General features: G+C 42.6%; 1 protein-coding gene across 1 annotated transcript in view; it reads right to left on the bottom strand.

Moving 5' to 3' along the window:
* Positions 1-23,814, bottom strand: part of ARHGEF28 (Rho guanine nucleotide exchange factor 28) — a 311,363-nt gene extending 287,549 nt beyond the window's left edge. Inside the window, exon 1 of the mRNA XM_086699008.1 lies at positions 23,677-23,814. The gene's annotated coding sequence lies outside the window, so the exon portion shown is untranslated. The remainder of the gene's footprint in view (positions 1-23,676) is intronic.
* Positions 23,815-26,655: the final 2,841 nt, after the last annotated feature.

Genomic DNA, 26,655 nt, shown 5'->3' on the forward strand with positions numbered 1-26,655 from the left:
CCCCCTTCTAGCCTTCTAAGACACACCATGGCAAAGTTAAGAAAGAAGGGAGTCCCACAGTCCAGTGATCAATAAACTGCTGGACCTAGAAAGTACTGCCTACCTTTTCCTTAGTTTCCTCATCTGTAAAACCAATGGTGAAGTTGTTCAAGGAATTAAAATAATTCATAAAGCTGTAAGCACAATGCCAAAGGAAAAGTAACTGTTACCATCTTCATTGTTAATAGCAACTCCAGAATTCCAAACTAAATTACACAAAGGGGTCTTCCTGTCAGAGAAAGACAGCTACCCTATGTTTTCACTCTTACGTGGATCCTGAGAAACTTAACAGAAGACCATGGGGGAGTGGAAGGGAAAATAAAAAGTTAGGGAGAGAGCCAAACCATAAGAGACTCTTAAAAACTGAGAATAAACTGAAGGTTGATGGGGGTCGGGAGGGAGAGGTGGGGGGGTGATGGGCACTGAGGAGGGCACCTGTTGGGATGAGCACTGGGTGTTGTATGGAACCCAATTTGACAATAAATTTCATATTAAAATAAATTTTTAAAAAAATAAAAATAAAAATCTAAAAAAATAAAATAAAACACAGTAATTGCTTTAAAAAAAAACACCAACGGGGCGCCTGGGTGGCGCAGTCGGTTAAGCGTCTGACTTCAGCCAGGTCACGATCTCGCGGTCCATGAGTTCGAGCCCCACGTCGGGCTCTGGGCTGATGGCTCAGAGCCTGGAGCCTGTTTCCGATTCTGTGTCTCCCTCTCTCTCTGTCCCTCCCCCGTTCATGCTCTGTCTCTCTCTGTCCCAAAAATAAATAAACGTTGAAAAAAAACAAAAAAAACCACCAACAACAAAGGGGTCTTTCTGTGCCTGATGAAAAGCTCATCTGACACTCTCTGTAATAGGGCCCTCAAATGCTACAGAAACTGCTTGGATCGTTGGATAAACCTCAGAAGCTTCATTTTCCAAACTGCACAAAGATACTTACATAGGGACTCTATTTCCCATTGCCCATGGCAATCGTGGGCTAATTAGAACAAGGCCTCAACTAAGGCAGTAGAAACACTATGTGCCCACCACCCAAGACCTACAAGTGAGATTTTTAAATTTTTTTAAGTTTTTATTTGAGAGAGAGGGAGAGAGCTAGAGTGCGAGCAGGGGAGGGGGACATAGAATCCAAAGCAGGCTCCAAGCTGTCAACACAGAACCCACTACAGGGCTCAAAGTCAAGAACCATGAGATCATGACCTGAGCTGAAATCGGAAGCTTAACTGTCTGAGCCACCCAGGCGCCCCTATGAGTGAAATTTTTAAAAAAGATGTTCAAGAGCCAAATCCTTCCCAGAGAGGCATCCCAACTCAAGACTCCAAGATAGTCAACATGTACTTAGCCCAAAATGTTTCCAGCATAGGAACCTGATGAATTGTTATAACTGAGTAGGACTCCAAAACCAGATGAGAGGATCAAAAAGTTCTTTACTGTCTTCACCTGTTCATTTGACCACCGATTAAAGAGAAGAACATCGGGGCGCCTGGGTGGCGCAGTCGGTTGAGCCTCCGACTTCAGCCAGGTCACGATCTCGCGGTCCGTGAGTTCGAGCCCCGCGTCAGGCTCTGGGCTGATGGCTCAGAGCCTGGAGCCTGTTTCTGATTCTGTGTCTCCCTCTCTCTCTGCCCCTCCCCCGTTCATGCTCTGTCTCTCTCTGTCCCAAAAATAAATAAACGTTAAAAAAAAAAAAAAAGATTTAAAAAAAAAAAAAGAGAAGAGCGTTTTTTGTCCGCTGGTTTTGAAGGACTAACACATACTAATGGTTGGGACCCATGAAATTTTATTTCTTAACAAAAGTGGCAGCCATTTACAAACCATTTAAATGTATATATTCCCACCAATAAATGAGAGTACTGACAAAATCTCTTTTGGTGGTAGTTTGTTTTTCCTGAAGAGAGGGGAAATGTGCTCTAACAAAATACCTCACTAATGCTTTCTCAAATGGCTGTATACTCTAGCTGTACAATAGAAGGAAAAAAAAACCCATGGGTTTTAAAGTGTTTTTTCTTCTTTATTTTTGTTTATGGGTGTTTTTTGTTTTGTTTTGTTTTTTTTACAACCTCCAGTACCGAACAAGGGATTCCTACCAGAACAAGGCCACTCATTAGTCCCTCTCTTACAGAATAGTCCTCTTTGAGACTTTGCTCCCTAATTTGATTTGGCTCCACGTTTTTCTTTCATGTTATTAAATGCCCAAGTATTAAATTAACAGAAAGACACAGGAGCTGGCATGGTACCAAATGATCACAGGGTCTGCTTTTCCACGTGTATATTTACAGCAGGTACAGCAATAGTAAATCTGGGCCATAAATCACTCTTCGTGCAAAGTTACCACGGTGTAGGGTTTAGAAATTTTAAATGACCCAAAAATGTAAAACCGAAGTATTCCCATTTATAACTTCATTTGATGGGCCAACTATCCAGTTTTACCCAGAGAGCTGGTATTATCTCCATTTCATAGATGAGGAAACTAGAAGTAAAAAAAAAAAAAGAAAATCCACCAAGTTAAACTAGCTTTACACCCAAAATCTCATGGAGTATCTCCAATTAAGGATTTATTCTAGTTTCCTACAACTGTTTTGTGTTTTTGTTAACCATAATACTGAAGGAAGTTCTGTTACACGGAGTATAGGATCTTCAGAGCTCTGCTGGCAGAAATTCCCTCTGGCACTTTAAAGATCAAAGCTCTGCCTAACTGATAGTTAAATGGCATTCTGGCACAAGGTGCATAAAAGAATAAGGCTGCTTCACTTTCAGAGAGGCTTTTCCCATCATATATGCATCTATTACATACTGCTCACAGAATCACACAAGGTGATGGATGAGGAAAGCGAAGGCTGAGGCAGGAGTACTGCTGTGGGCTTGTGACCAAGTACCTGCCTGACCCCTGCAGATGAGTGCCAAGGGGAAGCCAAGGAACAGAGGTGGGATAAGGTGCAGGTCGGGTGCCCATCAGAGCCAGCTCATGCCTCCTCTGCTCTCCCCCTCCCGTCACTCCGCATCCTACAGGGCTAGCGTCCTTGACTTGCCCTTTTCAAAGCATTAACCATTTCCCATGTAGGCATCTCGCTTTAACCATACTATGGCTTTGACATTCAACCCCCATTAAGGATACAAGAACAGGACCTTGGTTTGCGGATAAATTCTTTTTTCTTCCCCTATACAAATGTAGAAAACCTAAAACAGAAAACTAATTTTCTAAGCACAGTTAAAGCTTATACTGCTGTTTGTAGGAGGAGGGCTGGCTCTAATTAGATGCCAACCCCAACAGGCATGCCTTCATAAAAACGTATCATCTTCAAAGTTATGTGGGATACACACGCTACAGAGTTATACGTCTTTAAAAGTCTATGAACACAAGGCTCACTACCTATACCATGTAATCCTGCCATAAAGGTTACAACTTTTGGAAGAAACCACTGTTTTATTTAAAAGAATGAACCACTATAAACTATACTTTACATACAGTAATTCTATACTCAATTAATATAAGGAATATATCTATCCTACCAAAGAAGGGAAGAGTTAGGAAATCACTCAATATAAATCAGACAAAAATATGTAGGCAGACTATAAAAGGCTGCGGGTGATAATTTGCTCATAAAAATTTATGGGTGTTTTTATTATAGTAATAAAATGTGCATAAACTTAGATACATATACAGATACACTCTTACTAGTCAAATACACGGAACTAAATATCCAAAGGCAAACACATCAATGTCCTTAAAATACAATGCCCAAGTTACTAAATTAAAAATTTTTGCACACATTCATGTAATTTCCTAGATTTCTGCACCTATTTCTACTGGAAGGTCAAGAAAGCCTGTTTTCTATGGTGGCTACCCCTCCCTCCCAAAGCCCCCAGGTCTAAGCAGATCAGAGCATGAAACCTTCACCTTTACAGACAGATGCCACACCAGCTGCCCTGTGAGGGGTTACCCACACATCCTCTGTCAAGGGCTCTAATTTTCCGTATCTCTCATATTGCCTTGAAGAGCACCTGGCTTAACATAGGTACCTCCTTGATACTTTTTCATTTATTTTACTTCAAGGGAACTCATGCTCATTGTAAAAGAACATTGTGCTTAATTACTTGTGTGCATAAAATAGGAAAGGATAAAAGGCATCCCAATTGGTAAGGAACAAGTAAAACGTTCACTATCTGCAGATGACATGACAGTATGTACAGAAAACCCTAAAGACTCCACTAAAAAACAACTCAAACTGATCAATGAATTCAGTCAAGTCGCAAGACACTAAATCAATGTTCAGAAATCCACTGCATTTCTCTACACTAATAATGAGGCAACAGATAGAAAACCTAAGAAAGCAACCCCATTTACAACTGCACCAAAAATAGGATATAAACTTAACCAAGGAGGTGCACCAAAAATAGGATATAAACTTAACCAAGGAGGTGCAAGACTTGTACTGTACAAACTATAAAACAGTAATGAAAGAAACGGAAGACAACACAAATGGAAAGATATTCCACACTCATGGTTTATAAGCATATTGTTAAAATGTCCCTATTACCACCCCCCACAAAAAAAAAAAAAATGTTCATAATACCCAAAGCAATGTGCAGATTTAATGCAATCCCTATCAAAATGCCATCATTTTTTTTTTCAGAACCACAACAAACAATTCTAAAATGTATATGGAACCGCAAGACACCGAATAGCCAAACCAAGGTTGAAAAACAAAAAAGCTGGAGTTGCAGTAGTCAAAACAGTAAAATGCTGGCACAAAAATAGACACATAGATCAGGAGAAAAGGGCAGAAAGCCCAGAAAAGGGCCACAATTATATGCTCAATTAATCTTTGACAAAAGAACCAAGAATATGCAATGGGAAAAAACAGCCTCTTCAACAAATGGTGCTGGGAAAACTGGACAGCAACATGCAGAAAAATGAACCCGGACCACTTTCTTACACCATACACAAAAATAACCTCAAAATGGATGTCAGACAGAAATGTGAGACCTGAAACCATCAACATCCTACAAGAGAGCACAGGTAAGTAATTTGACATTGGCCATAGCAGTATTTTTCTATATATGTCTTCTGAGGCAAAGAAAATAAACTATTGGGACTACATCAAAATAAAAAGCGTCTGCACAGCAAAAGAAACGAACAACTGAAGGACAACCTACTGAATGGGAGAAGATATTTGCAAATGACACAGCCAATAAAGGGTTAGTATCCAAAAGATATAAGGAACACCCAAAAAACAAATATTCCAATTAAAAAATGGGCAGAAGACATGAACATTTTTCCAAAGAAGACATCCAGATGGCCAACAGACCCATGAAAACATAATCAACACTACTCATCATCAGGGAAATGTAAATCAAAACCACAATGAGATACCTCACACCTGTCAGAATGGTTAAAATCAACAACACAAGAAACGACAGGAGTTAGTGAGGATACAGAGAAAGAGGAACCTTCTTGCACTGTTGGTGGGAATGCAAACTGGTGCAGCCACTCCGGAAAACAGTATGGAGGGTCCTCAGAAATTTAACAACAGAACTACCCTACAATCCAGTAATTGCACTACTGGGTTTTTACCCAAGGAATACCAAAACACGAATTCAAAAGAATATATCAAAAAAAAAAAAAAAAAAAGAAAGAAAGAAAGGGCATAAGCACCCCTATGTTTACAGCAGTATTCGTACTAGCCAAATTATGGTAGCAGCCAATGTGTCTACTGATAAATGAATGGGTAAAGAAGATTTATATATATATGTGTGTGTGTGTGTGTATATAATGGCTTTTTATTCAGCCATAAAAAAGAATGAAATATTGCCATTTGCAGCAACGTGGATAGATCTGGAAAGTATAATGCTAAGCAAAATAACCAGAGAAAGATAAATACCGTATGATTTCACTCATGTGGAAGTGAAGAAACAAAACAAATGAACAAAGGGGAAAAAAACAAGAGACACACAAACCAAGAAACAGATTAACTATAGTGAACAAACAGATGGCTACCAAAGGGGAGGTGGGTGGGGGATGGATGAAATAGGTGACGGGGATTAACAAGTACAGTTATAATGAGCAGCACTGAGCAATGTATAAAACTGTTGAATCACTACATTGAACACCTGAAACTAATAGGACACTGTATGTTAACTATACTGGAATTAAAATAAATTTTTAAAAAGTAGGAAATTAAGATACCCCCCTAATCTCTCCATAGATGAGTAATACTTCATGTACATCTGGCATTAGACCGCGACTGTCAACACTTACTTTTTAATAATTTTTTTAATGTTTATTTATTTTTAAGAGAGGGAGAGAGACAGAGGGAGAATGCATGCAAGTTGGGGACGGGCAGGGAGAGAGGGAGACACAGAATCTGAAGCAGACTCCAGGCTCGGAGCTATCAGAACAGAGCCCGAGGTGGGGCGTGCATTCGTGAACCACAAGATCATGACCTGAAGTCAGACATTCAACCCACTGAGCCAACAAGGCGCCCCAACACTTTTAACCCTTTCTTTGTAAAAAGATCTCACCACACAAACCCATCCAGGCTGGACATCAGTCTCCAACGCAGCTAAACCTTCTCACTTCCCTGTAGGAAGCCTTAAATTCGTTACAAACAAAAGTACAGTAGCTATTCTCAAGAAGAAAGAGGAGCTGTCAAAATGCATCAGTGGGAAATATCAACCACATATTTGGAATTCTGTGGGCATACGTTTACAAGAAGAAAACAGGCACCTGGCAGGAAAAATTTTTAAGGAAATTATTGAGACATGATACATTTCCTGTCAAAACAACACATGAGGTGGTGATTCATTCCATCAGTATCTTTTAAATGCTATGCAACTTGAAATGCTCCATAAGTTTACTGGGGTTCAGTTGTGGCACACAGGAATTTCAATTTTCATTACTGAGTTATTCCAAAGATCCTATGCCCAAAAACAGGTAAAAACCAGCATGTACTTGGCATATGAACAACACTACTGTTCAATGGCACTATCGTTTACCTCCTCGAGTTCAGTTTTGGCTACAGCTGTGGCCATCGATGTAATTCAGAGTGGTGCAGTGCTTAGCCTGAGACTGTTCCCAGTAGAAACTTGAGAATCCGTTTGATCTTGACATGAAGCACAACACAAAGACCTTTCTCAAAATTTCCCGAATTTTTTTTTTAAATTGTTTCAATTTTCAAACGTCTGTAATTAGGATGTACACAAAGCTAGGTTTTCCCATATAAATTCAAGATGTAAAGTCATTACAAGCATATTGCCAAAATGAATTGGAACAAAGAAGTCTTTTCTAACACCCAACTTTCTAACCCGTGGCTAAGTTACACATTTACAACATAACCCCAAATTTGAAAGGGTTTCTTCTTTAGGTAGCACAATAAGGTGTTTTTTTTTTTAATTTTTTATAGGTTATTGTTCTTAAATTTACATCAAAGTTCGTTAGCATACAGTGCAAAAATGATTTCAGGAGTAGATTCCAGGGATTCATCCCCTATGTATAACATCTAGTGCTCATCTCAACAAGTGTCTTCCTTAATGCCCCTTGCCCATTCAGCCCATCCCACCCACCCACAACCCCTCCAGTAACCCTCAGTTTGTTCTCTATATTTAAGTCTCTGATGTTGTGTCCCCAACTGTTTTTATATTATTTTGGCTTCCCTTCCCTTATGTTCATCTGTTTTGTATCTTAAATTCCACGAGTGAAGTCATATGATATTTGTCTTTCTCTAATTTCACCTAGCATAATACCCTCTAGTTCCATCCACTTTGTTGCAAATAGCAGTATTTCATTCTTTTTGATTGTAGAGAAATACTCCATTGTGTGTGTGTGCGCGCGCGCGTGTATACATACATACACACACACACACACACACACACACACAACATCTTTATCCATTCATCTGTCAGTGAATATTTGGGCTGTTTCCATACTTTGGCTACTGTCAACAGTGCTGCTATAAACATTGGGGTGCATGGGTAACACAGTAAGTTTTGACGTTCAAGTGTTTGTGATGGAATTTTGCCAATTGACAGGCATTCCAATTTTATGTGTGAACTACAATGAGGTACAGAATTTCATTAAAATGTTTATTTCTTAAATTTGCTTATTTTCATTATCATTGACACAAATACATATTCATAATATAGATTTAGAACACTGGAATAGCGGGAAAAAGTGGACGATACTTTGGTCCCCATCATACCAGGCTGCTGAGAATGCCCTGCCCCACACCATCTCACACCACAACGTATTTATGTGCATTAATGGCTGCTGATTTGGTTGTAACAAGCCTCTTACCACTAAGCCTCCAGTATCCAGTATGTGCCTCCCTTGTAGGAATTAATAGTTTACATGATACTAACCTCAAATCACTGAAGGGTCAAAACTCAAGAGTAACTCTCCAACACTCCCGAGTGGAAATACTTTGCCAAGTATGCCTGGATAAGAGGATTTAGAGCCCCTATAACCACCAAGTAAAGTTCCCAGCACAATAATGTCCCATTTCCAAAACATCAACAAGTTATCTTTATCAGGAGGTTCACTGAAAACTAGAAAGAACGTCATCCCTTAAAAACATCACTATTTTTATGAGGACAAGTGTGTTTTCTGTAGTATAAATAGGAGATACATGAAATAGAAGAGGTTTTAGATATTTGCTATACCTCTTGTGGAAAACAGTAAAACCAAATTAAGTGTTAGGAACAAAAGTAGGGAAGATGGAAGGAAAGGGAGAGTGAAGAAGAACAGAGAAAAGAGAGAGGAAAGGAAAGAAAATGAATTACAACCTTTATTTTAGCTAAAATTTGACATCAAAAACGCTCTGCATTTCAGGACATATTCTGCACCTAGCCTAGATGAATGGACATATAAGTAAATTAAGGTCCATCGCGAAAGTCAAATTAAGATCCACTTTCAGTCATCTTAGAATTCAATTTACAGTCACTGTGGGGCACCTGGGTGGCTCAGTTGGTTAAACGTCAAACTTTGGCTCAGGTCATGAGCTCACGGTTTGTGAGTTCGAGCCCCATACTGGGCTCTGTGCTGACAGCTCAGAGCCTGGAGCCTGCTTCGGATTCTGTGTTTCCCTCTCTCTCTGCCCCTCCCCAGCTTGCACTCTGTTTCTCTCTCTAACATTTAAAAAAATTTTTTTAATAAATGAAGTAATTGCTAGATTACTACTGGCTGATTAAATATTTCATGAGCAGTGAGGTACAAACAACATGGGAAATCTCAAGCTCTGAGCAAGCATTTCTCCCTGTGATAGATACAACACTACAAACCCAACTTCCTTAACAATATAGATGCTGCCAACTAAGTGCCTTAAAATGCAATGAGAACCAAGCATTGGGCTAGTAATCAAAGGGATACCTAAGACACCATCATTACCTCCACAGAACAAAGCCTAGGAATGGGACATACCAAAGAGACGGGCTTGACCCAACCCCATGGATTTGAAGTAAGGCCATCAATGATCAAAGAGATCACATGACCCACCTGGTAAGTCAGTAGCAGTGCTAAGATTTCAACCCAAATTCCACTTCTGTTCCAGCCTCTGTTATACTCAGACTTTAAAAACTTTCTTCTTGCACAGAACCTACCACCACACTTAAATGAATGTCACAGGGGCACCTGGGTGGCTCAGTCAGTTGGTCATCCCATTCTGGATTTCAGCTCAGGTCATGATCTCATGGTTAGAAAGTTCGAGTCCCACATGTTGTTAGCATGGAGCCTACTTGGGAGTCTCTCTTTCTCTTGCTCTCTGCCCTTCCCCCATTTGCTCACACACTCGCTCTAATAAATGAAGCTTAAAAAAAATAGCACAAAATTAACATTTTGTTACTTTTAATTTCTGCTTATCAACAAAGATGCCCTAACAGCCTATGAAGATAAATTTTCCTACTATCAATGTGAAAGGAAAAAATGCTCATTCTTCATTTATTTATTTTTTGAGAAAGAGAGAGAGGGCTCAAGTGAGTGAGAGGCAGAGAGACCGGGGGAGAGTTGGGGGGGGGGGGGGAATCTCACAAGGTGCACAGAGAGAGGTAGACAGGGAGAGAGAGACAAGAGAGGCTCAAGCTCACGAACCATGAGATCATAACCTGAGCCAAAGTTAGATGCCTAATGACTGAGCCATGCAGGAGCCCTTATTCTTCATTTTAATACAAAAAAGACACACCTTGATTTCCCAGCCATAATCCATCAGGAACTAGAGAGAATGATAGAGGGATTCAGGTGCACATGACAGACACAGGTCATTCTCTTTTTCAAAATGGCATATTCTGAAGTATCCAAATTATGCTTGGCATTCTTCAAGATGTGATTTTTCTTCAACTGTTCATGGTAAAGTTGGGCTTTCCGTACTATAAATTCCTGTTTTTGTAAGACGAGCCAAGTAAAAAGTTAATTTGAGATTTTCTGTAGATAAGAAAGCCTTGATTATTCATTTTTATTGCAAAACAATTTATATGTGCAATAGATTAAAATCTTATGTAAAAAGAGGCAAGTAAAATTTTATGAAGCTAAAAAAAAAAGACATGAGACCTTTATCTCATAATAAACTATTTCAGTCCAAATTAGTACCTAGGTAACCCTCAAGTAATAATTAGATCCAATGGCTAAGATTTGAAAGATTCTTAACACTGATTTTCAATGAGGAGGCTCTCAATAGTTCTGGTGATCAAAAGAAACAAAGCAAGTTTTATTAAACAACTTAGGGTGACAAAAAAAAAAAAAAAACCAGTTGCTTCTACTGTATTCCCCCTTAATAATCCATCAGTTAGGGGCGCCTGGGTGGCGCAGTCGGTTAAGCGTCCGACTTCAGCCAGGTCACGATCTCGCGGTGAGTTCGAGCCCTGCGTCAGGCTCTGGGCTGATGGCTCAGAGCCTGGAGCCTGTTTCTGATTCTGTGTCTCCCTCTCTCTCTGCCCCTCCCCCGTTCATGCTCTGTCTCTCTCTGTCCCAAAAATAAAAAAACAAACGTTGAAAAAAAAATTTTTTTTTTTAATAAAAAAAATAAAAAAAAATAATCCATCAGTTAAAAACCTATTAAAATGTTGAAAACAGGCTGTGTGTGTTGTCACTTGCCTCTAAGAATGAGGCGTGGACAGCAGGAAACTTTCTAAGTTTCTAAGGACTGTGGTAACTCGTACAAAAGGTACTTCCGGAAATCCATCTGTGAGAATTTCTGACCAGTTACAAATCTGGCAGGTACAGGAAAGCCCTACACAAAAATGTCAGCAGAGTTGATTCTTATGAAAGTGGCTTTTTCTGAACAAGAGGGAGATAGATTATACTTTCTACTGAATGATAAAACCGGGCCTTAATTGCCCTACCATTTCATCCCATGTGCCACCACCCACCTTTCAATGAAATCACTGCCTAAAGAAATCAGTTCATAGGAAAAACCAAGAACCTCCCATTTGGAAAGGATAGGCATTCTCTGGATGGATGGAGAGACCTTCACAGTCTAGGAGCTCAAGACTAAAAGCAGGCCTCCTGATTCCTAGTTTGGTATGGTTTTCCACACAAAGGTAAGAATAGGTTTTTTTTTACTCCCTTTTCTGCTTCTTTTACTCAAAGAATTAGCCTGTCAGGCTCTGAAGAGTTAGGCCAGGGGGCGCCTGGGTGGCGCAGTCGGTTGAGCGTTCGACTTCAGCCAGGTCACGTTCTCGCGGTCCGTGAGTTCGAGCCCCGCATCGGGCTCTGGGCTGATGGCTCAGAGCCTGGAGCCTGTTTCCGATTCTGTGTCTCCCTCTCTCCCTGCCCCTTCCCCGTTCATGCTCTGTCTCTCTCTGTCCCAAAAATAAATAAACGTTTAAAAAAAAAAAAAAAAACCGTTAGGCCAGGCAAACCAAAGCCCCAAATAACCTGAGGGGAGTGAGGAGTAAAAAGAAAAACGGAAAAAGGAAAAAGAAAAAGACAAACACTAAGATCTTTATTTCCATTTATTTTTAAGCCAGAACATCAGAGAAAAGATAAATAGGTCTGCTTAGGACTGGTATGAAATGAATGATATAGAGGATTTTTCTCTATTTAAAATTCATCTCCTCTTTGAGGGAAATGATTTTCCAGTTGAGGAGGACATAAAGAACATCTCTAAGGGGAAACTCCTTCGTGAAGAAACCATTAAATTGCTTTAAGTTCCAGGCTGCTAGACACATGGAGATAAGAAGAATCCTATGTGAGAAGACATTCAGAGGGCTGACAGACACATGAAAAGATGTTCATCACCACTCACCATCAGGAAAATACAAATCCAAACCACAATAAGATACCACCTCACACCTGGCCCAAGGGCGAAAATTACCAATGCAAGAAACAACAAGTGTTGGCGAGGATATGGAGAAAAGGGGACCCTCTTGCACATAGGTGGGAATGCAAACTGGTACAGCCACTCTAGAGAGGGGAGGTTCCTCAAAAAATTAAAAAGAAGAACTACCCTAAAATCCATCAATTGCACTATTAGGTATTTACCCAAAAAGGTACAAAAATACAGATTAGAAGGAGCTTATATTATATACCCAACTATTATTTCACTGTATGTGAAAATAAATAAATAAATAAATAAATAAATAAATAAATAAAATTTAAATTAAGGGGTGCCTAAGTGACTCTATTGAAGCATCCAACTTTGGCTCAGGTCACGATCTTGTGGTTTGTGGGTTTAAGCCCCACATCAGCCTCTATTCTGACAGCTCAGAATCTGGAGCCTGCTTCAGATTCTGTCTCCCTCTCTCTCTGCCCCTCCCCTTCTCACACTCAGTTTTTCTCTCTCAAGAATAAATAAACATTTAAAAAATGATGATAAAAAAAAAATCTAAGAATCCTATGTGATTTCCCAGCCATAATCTATTAGCAACTATGGAAAATGATGGGTTTCACCTGTAAGACAGGGACCTGTCATTCCAATTTTTTTTTTTTAATGTTTATTTACCTTTGAGAGAGACAGAGACAGAGTGTGAGCGGGAGAGGGGTGGAGAGGGAGACACAGAATCCAAAGCAGGCACGAGGCTCTGAGCTGTTAGCACAGAGCCCAACGCAGGGCTCGAAATCAGGAGCCCCAGTCATTCCAATTTTCAAACAGGCAGATTCTACAAGCTGTAGATCCAAGAGGTCTCTTTTGATCCTAAACAAGTTGCCACAGCAGATTATTAGAAGGCTAATGTCTGAATACCTCAAAGAAGAAACAGTGGCCACTTGGAACCAGTGTAGATTTCCTAAAATGAAGTCACTTGAGAATAACCTCACCCCATTGTGTAGTTTCTTTTTTTTTTTTTTAATTTTTTTTCAACTTTTTTTTATTTATTTTTGGGACAGAGAGAGACAGAGCATGAACGGGGGAGGGGCAGAGAGAGAGGGAGACACAGAATCGGAAACAGGCTCCAGGCTCTGAGCCATCAGCCCAGAGCCCGACGCGGGGCTCGAACTCACGGACCGCGAGATCGTGACCTGGCTGAAGTCGGACGCTTAACCGACTGCGCCACCCAGGCGCCCCCCATTGTGTAGTTTCTAATGAAAGATGGAAGGTTAAAACTTTGATCCTAGTACAACAGTAACTAGTTGAACTCTATCAGAAATTGGTAGACGTCAATCTGAATTTTGTATACAAACACCAAAGTACCCTGCCTTCAGGACTAGGATTTTAGCCTAGATAATAGTGTTATTATTTCATTAAAGCATTAAAGAAACACTCATTAAACCATTGCAAAACTTAGAACTAAAAGTAGTAAGTTTAACCATCTAAAACACCTTGAAAGGTTAAAGAGCCAAATACAGGAAATTAATTTTGAGAAATTCAGTTCTGTTCATAGGATTAAGAAACCAATTGCCCAAGTCTGCTCAGAACAACAGGTGTTTAAAAAAACAAACAGGGGCGCCTGGGTGGCGCAGTCAGTTAAGCGTCCGACTTCAGCCAGGTCTCGATCTTGCGGTCCGTGAGTTCGAGCCCCGCGTCCGGCTCTGGGCTGATGGCTCAGAGCCTGGAGCCTGTTTCCGATTCTGTGTCTCCCTCTCTCTCTGCCCCTCGCCCGTTCATGCTCTGTCTCTCTCTGTCCGAAAAATAAATAAACGTTGAAAAAAAAAAATTTTTAAAAACAAACAAACAAACAAACAAACTTGGTAATTATGAGATAACGGACCATCAAGAGTCAGTAATGCTATTTAGAAGTACCATAGTTGAAATGCCTTCATTTGAGCAATCATTTTTTTTTTTAGTTTTAGTTTTTTTTTTTAACATGTATTTATTATTGACAGAGAGAGACAGACCATGAGCATGGGAGGGTCAGAGAGAGGAGAAGACACAGAATCCAAAGCAGGCTCCAAGCTCTGAGCTGTCAGCACAGAGCCTGACTGCAGCGCTCAAACTCAAACTGTGAGATCATGACCTGAGCAGAAGTCGGACACTTAACCAAACGAACCACGCAGGCGCCCCAAGCAATCATTCTATCCTAGGTTCTGTGCTAAGCACTTTCCATAGACTATCTTATGGAGTTCTCCTCACAAAACTATGAGAGTAATAGCTAAAATCAGAATTTAAAGTTTAAGTGACTTCCCCAAGACAAGGTAGGAAGGAGTGGAGCCAGAAGTGTCCTCGGCTCTGACCTGAAGCTAGTAATCCTAACCATGAGGCCTTACCACCTTCCTAGAAGGGGACAGGGGTGGGACAGTTAGCCAAGAGTGTGAATGGTTCTACCATGCTCTGTGCTGTCAAACAGCTTCTGAAAGTACTGCACTTTAAGAACCATAGCAAACTGGGGTATATTCAGTATCCCGGGGTGGGGAGTGGATTCAAAATCCTGTTACTTAAGCAAAGCTGAACAGGTTTTTCTTTTCTAATTTAGAAGACTTGAAAGCAGGCTACTAATTCATGTTTTTAAATCTAAGGGGAGGTCATGAAAGTCAATTGTTCAGAATGGTCCCTCATCAACAAACTATGATAAAAACAATTCTCTCCTTCATTAAGTATAGCAGACTAATCTTTCCAAAGATACACTGGGGACAGGGAGGTGATGCCAACAAGATGGAGAACTAGGCAGTGCCAGCATTTATCCCCCAAGAACAAACAACTACAAACCAACAAAAATAGCTCTGGGAAAGTTTTGCATTCTCCTGAAAAGCAAGAGAAATCCTATGGAGCTAAAAAAAAATGGAGGATGGCCATAAAGAGCATAGGAAGCATCTGACCTGTGTCATTCATTCCATCCTACCAGTCCAGAGTAGCTTAGTGCCAATAACAGTCCCCTAGAGGGATTTCACCCCACATGGAAAAGCATAGGAGAACCCCTGAAAGCCCTATCAATTCACCAAGGGGACTACATGAGAAGAGAAAAAAGCAACTAGAAAATAATCAGAAAGCAATTAAGTAAATGTCAAGAGGAAGTTTTTCTCTAGCAATAAGGACTCTACAGTACTCTAAATGTAAATGGTTTAAATTTTAAACAGTGCAGCTGAATGAATAAACAAAAAAAACTAAGACCCAAGTATGGCTGCCTAGAAGATTCAACCTTGAAGAATACTCACAGGCTAACAGTGCAAGGACAGAAAGACATTCCACACAAATGGAAACTGAAGGAAAGCAGGGATCCCTATACTTAGGACACAAAGGTTAGATCAAAATTGATAATGAGAGGCAAGTAAGGTCATTATACAATAATATAAGCCAATTGATCAACAAGATTTAACAATTTTATGTGTACCTACTATCAGAAAGCCTAAACATTAATTTTACAGGTATGAAGACAGAAATAGACAGCAAAGCAATAGTACTAGGAGACTTCAATAACCCATTTCCAACAATGCATAGATCATCCAGACAGAAAAAATCACTAAGGAAAGAGTGGATCCTAAGTACACTGTAGCCCAAAAGGACCTAACATAAACAAACATTCCATTCAACAGCAGCAAAATACACATTATTCAAGCACACACAGTCTACTCAAGTATAGATCGTTTTTTTAAAAAAACAAAATGTGTCCTAACAAATTGAAGATAACTGAAATATCAAGTATCTTTTCCAAACGTTATGATATAAAAGTAGGTATCAGTGACAAGAAGAAAGTTGGGGAGTGGAAGAGGGAATCGCAGTGTGTGGAAATTAAAAAAAAAAAAAAAGCATCTATAGGGATCAACACATTAAATAAAAAGGTCAATAAATGTGATACAATGCTTTCATAAAAATCTGACCTCAAAAGATCCAAAGAAAGCATTCGACAAAATTCAACCTAAGTTTCCATCAACCGATGAATGGGTGAAGAAAGTAGGGTATATATACACAATGGAATACTACTCAGCCATGAGAAAAGCAAAGTCTTGCCTTTTGTAACAACAACAATGAATCTGGAATGCATTATGCAAGTGAAATAAGCAAGGCATGGACAAATAGTGTATACTATGAATAACATGTGGAATCTTTTTTTTTAATAAAAAGCCAGTTTAATTGTAACAGAATTGAATGATGGTTGCCAGGGGCTGGAAGAAATGAGGAAATGGGAACACACAACTCAAAATTTGTACCTTTTGACCTTCAAGACTAAGCTCTGAGGATCTAATATCCAGCATGCTAACTATAATTAATATGGTATTGGAGTTAATCCAGTATTGTCTATTTGAGATTTCCTGAGAGAAGATCTTAAGCATTCTCACCACATACACTAAGAACTTCACTGTATAAGTATTATCCTTCCCCAACATATGTAATAAGTCATCATGTTGTACACTCTCAATACATATGCTTATATTTATCTATCAACTTGAGGGGGAGAAAAGTTAGATGGGGGGGGGGGTCTTAGCTCCCCATCACTCCAAGTATTCAAGGACAGTATTCAAGCGGTCAAATATTCAGTAGTAAGCTACACAGGGGGATGGTGCTCCTGCTAGAAACTAAAGAATAACTTTCAGGTTTCTCTCAATCCTAAGACTCTGACTTTAGCCAAGAAATTTATTTTCCCAGACTGAACATACAATTTTTTAAGTTAATTTATTATAGGAGAAAGAAGGAGAGGGAGAGAGAGCAGGGGCTGAGGGAGAATCCCCAGCAGGTTCCTCACTGACAGCACAGAGGCTAACATGGGGCTCCAACCCACCAACACAAAATCATGAACTGAGCCAAATCCAAGAGTCAGATGCTTAACCAACTCAGTCACTCAGGCACCCCTGAACAATTTCTTAAGAGGCCTGTGCAACTGCCCATTTACATCTGAGAAAGACTAGTCACCTAATGTCCTGAGCAACCTTTACCTCTCTTCCTCTGCATCCCAGTATTTTCTAATGCAACCCATACCTGATACACAGGAAAACATTGCCATTAGCCCTTGCAGGAATGCTGTAAACTAAAAGGACTTGTAGACATGAGAGCAAAATTACCAACCTGAGCACCCTACAAGGCAGCTTAAATCAGGGCTCCTGCTTTCAGTGAGCTTATAGTTAGGTTGGAAAGTCAAGACTAACACATAGGAGCCCAAAGGAAAGCAGGGGCAGGTGATCAGTGATAAATATGAGCGACCAGCCAAGTATTAACGAGTTCGGAAGGGAAAGAGTTCCGTTGTATTAATCTGGTCAAAAGATTAGTAAAAAAGAAGCTTGAGAAGAAGTAAGCTTGAGCTTGCTTTGAAGACTGCAACAGATTTTAAGGAGAACAGAAAAGAGACCAAACGTGAGGTGAGAACGGTTAGCAGGCATACAGCCTATTCCATAGGCAGTTATTAGTTGTAGTTAATGTAAGTAGAGAGTCCACAAGAGGCAGCAGGGGACAAATGACATGCCCATAGGGAAAAGGAAGTCCATGAGAAAAATCCCTTACTGAAAATTTTCAAAAGTAGAATGCCAGAAATCCCTCAAGGTTAGGAAATAGATAGCAAACCCAGGTCTATCACCTTTATTAAAAAGGCCAGGACCACCTCAGTTGAGCACCTGACTTCGGCTCAGGTCATGATCTCACAACTTGTGAGTTTAAGCGCCTCATCAGTCTCTGTGCTGACATGGCAGAGCCTGGAGCCTGCTTCGGGTTCTCTCCCTCTCCCCCTCCCCCACTCACACTTGGTCTCTCTCTCTCAAAAATAAACATTAAAAAAAAATGTTTTTTTAAAGGCTAGGCCCACCAGAGATTCTAAATTCAGGTGATAACAACAAACCACCAAGCTTGGAATCCTGGGTTGGGGCTCAAAGTAAGGAGCCACAATTTCCATCACTGAGCATCTCCTACCATTTGAAACTAACATCTGGTCATACAGCAAACCAGGAGGCTCAAGAAAAGGAGGGAAACTGACAAAGAGCCAGGAGACAACACAAACAAAGGGTGGGAGGGGACCACACAAGACAGAAATTTGCCCCAGTGGAACCTCTTGATCTTCACCAATACTTTTTTTTTTTATTATTTATTTTTGAGACAGAGTCAGAGCATGAGTGGCTAAGGGGTAGAGAGAGTGGGAGACACAGAATCCAAAGCAGGCTCCAGGCTGGGAGCTGTCAGCACAGAGCCGGACACAGGACTCTCACTCACGAACCATGAGATCATGACCTGAGCTGAAGTCAGACACTCAACCGACTAAGCCACCCAGGTGCCCCTTCACCACTACTTTTAAGTCCTTAATAAGACCTCCTGTGCTCCAAGTCCTGGAGCATACAGTATTCCTGCTAGAGCTTTCCTGTTTATCAGATGTGGAATCTTTATCATAAAATTCAGAAAACATCCACCAGCTTATCTCTCGGCTTCCAAGAGCCGTATTACCGCTTTAAAATACAGGGAGCTCTTTGGAATAAAGGGAGCAGGGTGGCCTATGACCTGCATGCATGGGATCTAGACTTTGATGTGTAAAATCTCTCTGGACTAAGTCCAGAAAGATAATACAGTCATTTCAACCTATGACCGTCTGGGGAAGAAGAGGAGGGAAGTTAATGGTCTTAATAGTCCACATCCCATCAAAATGCTCACAGACTACTGCAGGTACTGTATCAACCCTGGGGACGGTACATGCCTGGCAGCGTTGCCCAAGATAATAAGGCTGAACTGACAAATTCCCACCTTCCGAATTTTATTAGTTTACACTGTGACAACTGGCAGGTCCTTAGAGACCATCCAGTCTACTCTGTTTTACCAGAGGAGGAAATGGAGACCCCGAGAGGGGTCATACTTGGCCACACTCATACAGCTGGGAGATCACAGGCCATCTCCATCCCGGACTCCTGAGTTAGGCACCTTCACACTGACCTCTCACTGCTTTCTGAAACCTGGAAAACCTGCTAAAGCTAAAACTCTGTAATTGCCTATTTACCATTTGTTACAAATATAATCACCAATGCTTTCTAGAACTTCCTCTCTGCCAGGCACTTCTAGAAAGGCTGTGAATTAACTCACTGACTCTCACAACAACCCGAAGGGGCAGGTTACAATGATTATCCCCATGTTACCCATGGAAAACCTCAGGCAGAGAAGCATCATACAACCAGGACAGAGCCAAGGCGGGCTAACTAGACAGTCTGGCTCCAGAGTCCCCAATGCTATTCGCTTTGTTATAGTTTTAAAGAAGTTATAAAGTGATATAAGAAAAGGAGCAAGCCTTTAAGCACAAGGGCATGGTAACTCGTGTTTGCCAATGAAATTAGGAGCTCAACCAGGCAATTTACCTCTCGATTAACATATGAAGGGAAGGTCTATGAATTTTAATATACAGACTTAGTTAACCCTTGAGGTATCTTTCAAGACGGTAAAATGGTCATGAGCACACCTCTCAAACAAAGCCTGCCTCTTGAAACACGGCAGAATTTTACCTGCGGACTGGTTTAGAGGGTCTCTTCTAGACACGCTATCAAGGAAAGTAAACCTGACATTGCTTGTCTCCACCAATGCTGGCCTTCACTCATAGATACAAGGTTTTCCTCTCAAGAAACCTTACTTTTACATTAACTTCCTACACAAGTCAAACCTCAAGGGGCGCCTCGCTCAGTTGAGGGTCTGACTTCAGCTGGGGTCATGATCAAAGGTTTGGAGGAGTTTGGGTCCCACCTCAGGCTGGGACTTGCTGCTGTCAGCGTAGAGCCCACTTCAGATCCTCTGCCTCCCTCTCTTTACCCCAAACCCACTTGCTTGCAGGCGCACGCACGTGCTTTCTCTCTCTCTCTCTCTCCTTCTCTAAAAATAAATAAAACATTAAAAAAAACTTTTAGGGGCGCCTGGGTGGCTCAGTCGGTTAAGCATCTGAATTCATCTCAGGTCACGATCTCATGGTCCGTGAGTTCGAGCCCTGCATTGGGCTCTGCGCTGACAGCTCAGAGCCTGGAGCCTGCTTCAGATCCTGTGTCTCCCTCTCTCCCTGCCAGTACCCCGCTCGTGCTGTCTCAAAAATAAGCAAACATTTTTAAGTTTTTAAAAAACTAAAAAAAAAAAAAAAGACGTCAAACCTCAAATTCAGGAAAAAAAAATTAAGGAGAAATCACCTCTGAAGGATAGAAGTACATATGATAAAACAGTTCAAAACAAATATCACTGGAACAAATGCCCAATATTCAATTACGTGACGTTTTTGCTTTCCCTCATTTAAAAAATTATGTCAAATCTCATTATCTTGGTTATCCAGGAGAAGCAGTCCAGGAGCAGTAATGCTAGAAATAAGCAAATTACTATTGTGCCAAGATCAAATTAAGGACAAAATTACAGTTGATTAAGATGTACTATCACATAAAGGTACCTGACATTTTACCAAAAGTCTGAGTATCAAGTGTGCAAAAGTCCACTCAAAATACAACAGACCCTAAAAACTCTGAACTTAGACCAGTATTGCCTTAGATGTGAAATCCATAGAAATTTAGAACCCAAAATAACAATTACCCAACCTGACCCATCTCTTCCTAACAAATATTTTTTATTATTTTTTAACATTTATTCATTTTTAAAAGACAGAGCACAAGTGGGGGCAGGGGGGAGGGCAGTGAGAGAAGGAGACACAGAATCCAAAGCAGGGTCTTTCAGCATAGAGCCTGACACAGGGATTGAACCCACGAACTGAGACATCATGACCTGAGGTGCAGTCAGACACGCAACCCACTGAGCCACCCAGGCGTCCCTCTTTGTAACAAATCTTAAAGTCACATGAAAAAATTATCCCGTTGCTTCTCTGTTCAACTAAAACAATGAAAGTACAAATGCAATTACACAAAACCTTTATCAACTACATCTGTCCTATCTAATCAGTAAATTAACACATAATACAATTAGTCAGCCTAGGAGTTTTAGAGTAATTTGGGCTTTACCATCATTTACCAGAGTAATTTGGCAATACCATTGTAGCCAAACCCCAATCAGGGTTTTCCAATATTTATAGCATTCATTTTTCGGTACAGTCTGCTTAGTAATAAACTCTGGCCAGACTTCAAGTTAGAGCTTAAGTACCAATATAGTACTTGTTTTTATACACAATGCCAAACATAAACGTATTGTGTTCCAGCTTTAATACCTTTTGAGGATACTTTTCCTTTTCTCATATGGCATACACCCAAGGTCATGTATCAGAGCTCACCTCAAATTTCTACCTAATTCGTCTTAGCCACCACAGAACATTTTAAAAGTACGAGAAAATATTCTCAACTCTTACGCCCTTCACACATGTTTTAAAAAAAAAAAAAAAAAAGGTGTTAACCCTAAATGAAGCCACTGATGAAATTTCATCGAGCCTTTATTACCATTTCCCTCTTTAAGTGCTTCTAAACTTCTTAAAGGGCAGGACAGGTGCTTCAAAGCAAAATCTAATGACACCTGTTACATAACCTGTTCTTGGTTGACCAGGTTATACGGTTGTGATAAGGAAGAAAACTGTCAAAAGCAGATCAAACACTAATTCTGTTCTCCATTCTCCTATTAGCCAGGACATTCAGAAGCTGTGTGCCTCAGTTTCCCAACCACTAAAGCAGAGGTCTGATGTGATCCCAATTCCTATTTAATCAAAGCTAATGAGCACAATAATCACACAAAGTTCCCTACAGACCATTACACTGGAATACTAGGCTGTAGAAAGCAATTCCAAAACGTTTTTGCAGTATTCTTTTCTTGTCCTCCAAACAGTCCAAAGGAGTTAGGTCGGCCATTAATCAGGAGGAGGCAAATAGAGATGGTTTATTAAGATATATGTAAGGGGCGCCTGGGTGGCGCAGTCGGTTAAGCGTCCGACTTCAGCCAGGTCACGATCTCGCGGTCCGGGAGTTCGAGCCCCGCGTCGGGCTCTGGGAGGATGGCTCTAGAGCCTGGAGCCTGTTTCCGATTCTGTGTCTCCCTCTCTCTCTGCCCCTCCCCCGTTCATGCTCTGTCTCTCTCTGTCCCAAAAATAAAAAAATAAAAACGTTGAAAAAAAAAAAGATATATGTAAAATCCAGAATTCATACAGAAACCTTCCCCTAAGTTCTCATTCTGGTTGTATGGTCATGTGCAAACAGCAACCCACAAAACCTAGTAAAGACAGGTCTCCTTTCTGTTCTGAAAACAGGATTTCGCTTTCCCTGACAGCTCCAGGGCTTAGAACAGAGGATGAGAAAGCTTCGGAAAATCACAGACCCCCGGGACCATAAATGAGGGGGGGGACTGGGGGGCGGGGTTTTGTGTCGTTTTGTTTTGTTTTTTGTAAGGTTTGCGTTTTTTCTTTTCTTTCCCAACTGGCGCGGGTCTGGTGGTAAACCACCATAATTCCGGGTCTGCAGAGATTGGTGTAGACCCAGGCAGGGGTCATTTCAGGAAGCTGGGCAAACACAGATGTTGCTGCTTTTGCGTGACCCACCCAGCTGTAACCAATAGGGGGGGGGGGGTCACAGTGGGCTCCTAGGGAGGCAGATGGATTCTCTCCTGGAACTCTAATGGGCGTCTGGGAAACCAGAGCTGGGTTTCCAAGGCGGCCCCAGCACCCAGCTTCTACCCAGCCTCGACAGGAAAGGATGCCTCCTCGGCCGAGCAAAAGCCCATCGTTGTGACCCCCTCAGGAAACTCTAAGCAGGAGAAGGTTAGGGTACCACCCACATCCCAGATGTTCAAGGGGCACACAAACCCGTAAGAATAAAATCCGACGGAACGCCGACCGCCCCTCGTAATCAAACGTCTGCAGCTGCCTTTGAAAATACGGCAAATGTCTCCATATGAAAACGTGCTAGCGCTGGTACCGTGAGGTCTGCTCTCTGGGAGCCCAGCCCCACCAAGGACCCTCACGCTGGAGCAAAGACACCGATGGGGAGCCAGCTTTCGAGCCGCCCCCCACCCCCATATCCACCGCAGGAGTGCATCTCCGTGGCTCTCAAAGGACCCCGACCGGGCCTCCACCCCCCCATCCCGGGACCCTCCCCCCCAGCGGCAACGAGAGGGGCCACAGCCTTCTCGGTGCGCTCCCGGCCGCGCGGCGCAAACCACCCCAGGCTCCACAGCGGCCGCCGCCGCGCCGGACGATGCGGCCCTTTGCACTTGTTGCCGTCCCCCAGGGGCAATGAGGCGGCAGGATCCCTCGCGCCACTAAACTCACAGCGGCACCCACCTTTCCACTTCTGCTGCCCCTCGCGTCCCCCAGGACCCTGGAGAGAGTATTTCTGGGCTAGAGAACTCGGGCGACGGGAGCAAACTTTTCTGCCCTGAGCTACTGGGAGACGCGGGGGATGGAGCCCCCAAGAACACTTACCTGGAGCCAGGGCCCCCACAGCCTCCGGAACCCCACAGAGGCGCTGCAGCCCGCGCCCTGCCCGAGGGCGTCTGGAACGCGCCCCGGCCCGCCGCCGCCGCCGCCCGGAGCCGGGAAGGCTTTCCCCGAAGCTGCCAACGCCCGGCCGCCCCGGAGGCTGGAGCCAGCGCGGAGGGGGCGGAGCCGCGGGCGCGCTCCCGGAGCCGGCTGGCTGCGCCCGCAGCTCGGGCCGCCCCCGCTCCCTCCGCGCCTGCCGGCTGCCACTGGATCCCCGCCTGCCCACCTCCCGGCCCCGGCATCACATGGCCGGGCCCGCCCGCCGCCGCGCCCGCCACCGGCTCCAGGACGAAACCTGAAGCGGCCCGACCGCGCTGTCTCCGCCGCCACCCCCACCCGCCTCCCGGCGCGCCTCGCCTTCCCTCCCCCATCCCGGAGCGCCCAGTCGGGCGGAGGCTGGCGCGGCCCCTGCGGGGCCGGGGGAGGGCGAGGTCGCGTCCCGGGTGCGGCGCCCGCGCTCCCCGGGCCCCCACGGACCTCGCTTCGGCGCCGCCTGAGGAGGGAGCCGGCCATGCCCAGGGGAGGCGCAGGCTCTTCACTTAAAAGCCACCACACCGGTGACAGGCCGTGGCCCAAGTGTGACTTGAAAACCGTACGCCTTCTTTCTTCTTGAGGCTCACGTCCCTGTGTCCCAGGGCTGTGCGAGCCTCCGTTCCCTCCGCGTTCGTGCGGGCTAGTGGCTGCCTTGCAAGTCATTGTAACTCACAAATTTCTCATGAGAACCGTAACTGTTTTCACCACGAAAAACTGCGCGGGAGGGGCTCCCTTACCATCCAAGGCGCTTTTCCGGTTAGCTCCTCGAGCACAGAAGCTTCTCCGTCAGCCAGGCCTCCAAAACACAGACTTGAGACCAACTTTAAAGGCAAAGTTACCAAATGGACTTTTCTTGTGAGGACCTCGAATCTCTTTGTTTTTCCTGCGAAGACCTACCGCCCACAGAGCCGGACAGGGGTGTGCAGTTGGAGGAAGCTGGCCACCAAGACAGTCAGCCAGGAGGAGCTCCCCTCCCCCGACCTGTTCCCAGCTGTCTGCAACACCTGTCCTGCGTTTGGGCCATTTGTGCCTCTTTGCAGCCTCACCTTGTCTCACCCGATCTGCTGACCGAGTTCCTGAAGAAGATAGCAGAACAACAGGATCCCGCCTCTGAAGTCCTTAGTCCTGTTCCAAGGCAAAGGTCTGGCGTCCTGCCTTCATAAAGGGGCCCCCCCGATTGGCCTGCACTCCTAACCCCCTCCCCTAGGTGCAGTCCCAGCTAATTTTATTTCCCACTGGGATGAACCCAAGGCCTGGCCTCAGGCACTCCCTTTTAAAGACGGTCCTGCCCATGCCAAGACCTCAAGGTACTCAAGATAAAAACAATAATATTTTCAAAAAAATTTTTTTTCCAACTGTAAAATGTCTGCTGGAGACGAATTGAATCAACTTACCAGACAAAAACGGTTCCCAAACTCTGGTAAGCAAAAACATCCATGTGTTAGTGACCTTGTCGTTAATAGTCTTTTTACATCCATAGTATTGAATCGCTCTATTTTTTCCTTGTCCTTCCTCCCTTTTCTTAGTTACGTTAGATATGTAGAAAGAAGTAAGAACATGTAGCAGGAGGAACAAGTATTAGAGGAAATTATCCCAAACCCCTTCCCCACTAAAAAGAAGCAAAACTAGTCATTGGGGAACCTTTACCAGCTGAGGACATCTAATCATGCTGTCTGCAGTTTTCTTGCCTTCTCTCAAGCCCTGAGCCTGATCAATATTTAAGTAAGCACTTGGCTTTCAACTTCTCTAGGTTCAAATATTAAGCAAAGTGTACTTTAGCAACCTTTAAAGAAGCCCGTGAATGTATGAGGCAAGGAAGCTATCAGTAGTGTAAATAACCCTTTGCGTCTGATTATTTTGCTACACCAGGTACAGGTTACTCCCGACACTGAGAAAGTACTAAGCTTGGCTGGGGCAGCATTTGTTGAGAATCCAAAGACTACCTATGTATTGTCAGTCCCCAGACAAGGGACATTCAGCCAACAAGAAACCAGGTTGGCAATTCAGTTCAATTTCTAACATCCTGCTGAGGATTATGCCACTATCCCAACTCAGTTCTGTCTTTCTTATTCAGTCTCCATTCATCCTTATAGACCTCCTCCATGAGTCTTTTCTTCTTCATTGTCCTGGTTCCTGCCAGCCTCTCAACTTTGCCAAAGCGTAACGACCTTATCACACAACTTAGTCCTTTACTATATTCCCTGTCCTATGTGGGACTGTTACAGGTTCTTATCCACTCTTGACATCTCAAGGGCAAAGACTGTTTCTTATCCCAGGAATCTCTACAGTCCTAACACAGGGCACCTGTGGAGTATTTAATATTTGTATACAGATTCTAGCTCTGGGGGTATTTAATACTTGGTTTTCTTTAAGTGCACTATCACATCAGTTATATAGGATGGAAAACTTCTATCACAATCACTCAGAGCTGCTCTGAGTTTCTAACTGCTCCAGGTTTGATTATCTACTTAATTCTTTCCTGCTCTTCATTCTATTTTCCAATAATTCTCAAAGATTGAAAAATTGTAAATCTAATCTTGAGCCATATATGTTAGGAACTTAACCTTTTTTTTTTTTTTTTAATAACAGCAAGATACTAGAAGACCATAGAGGTAAGGGTGAGGGAGGGGGTACAAATTGTAGTGTGAGAAAGGATGGCCTTGGAAGATCCAAACCTTCTAGCCTCCATTTCCTCATCTGTAAATGGGCATAAAAATTCTTCAGCGTGGTGAAAATTAAATGAAGGTTATTATGGGATACATTATAAGGATGCAGGAAATGGTGGCAACTAATAATCAGAATATGGGTAAATGAGAACACTTCAGAGCGTTGAAATAATTAATACAGCATGTCAGACTCTGAGGTAAGAGACTAGTTCTGGAATGTACA

The sequence above is a fragment of the Puma concolor genome, chromosome A1, assembly GCF_028749965.1.
Source record: "Puma concolor isolate L17-30 chromosome A1, mPumCon1.1.hap2, whole genome shotgun sequence".
Classification (NCBI taxonomy): domain Eukaryota; kingdom Metazoa; phylum Chordata; class Mammalia; order Carnivora; family Felidae; genus Puma; species Puma concolor.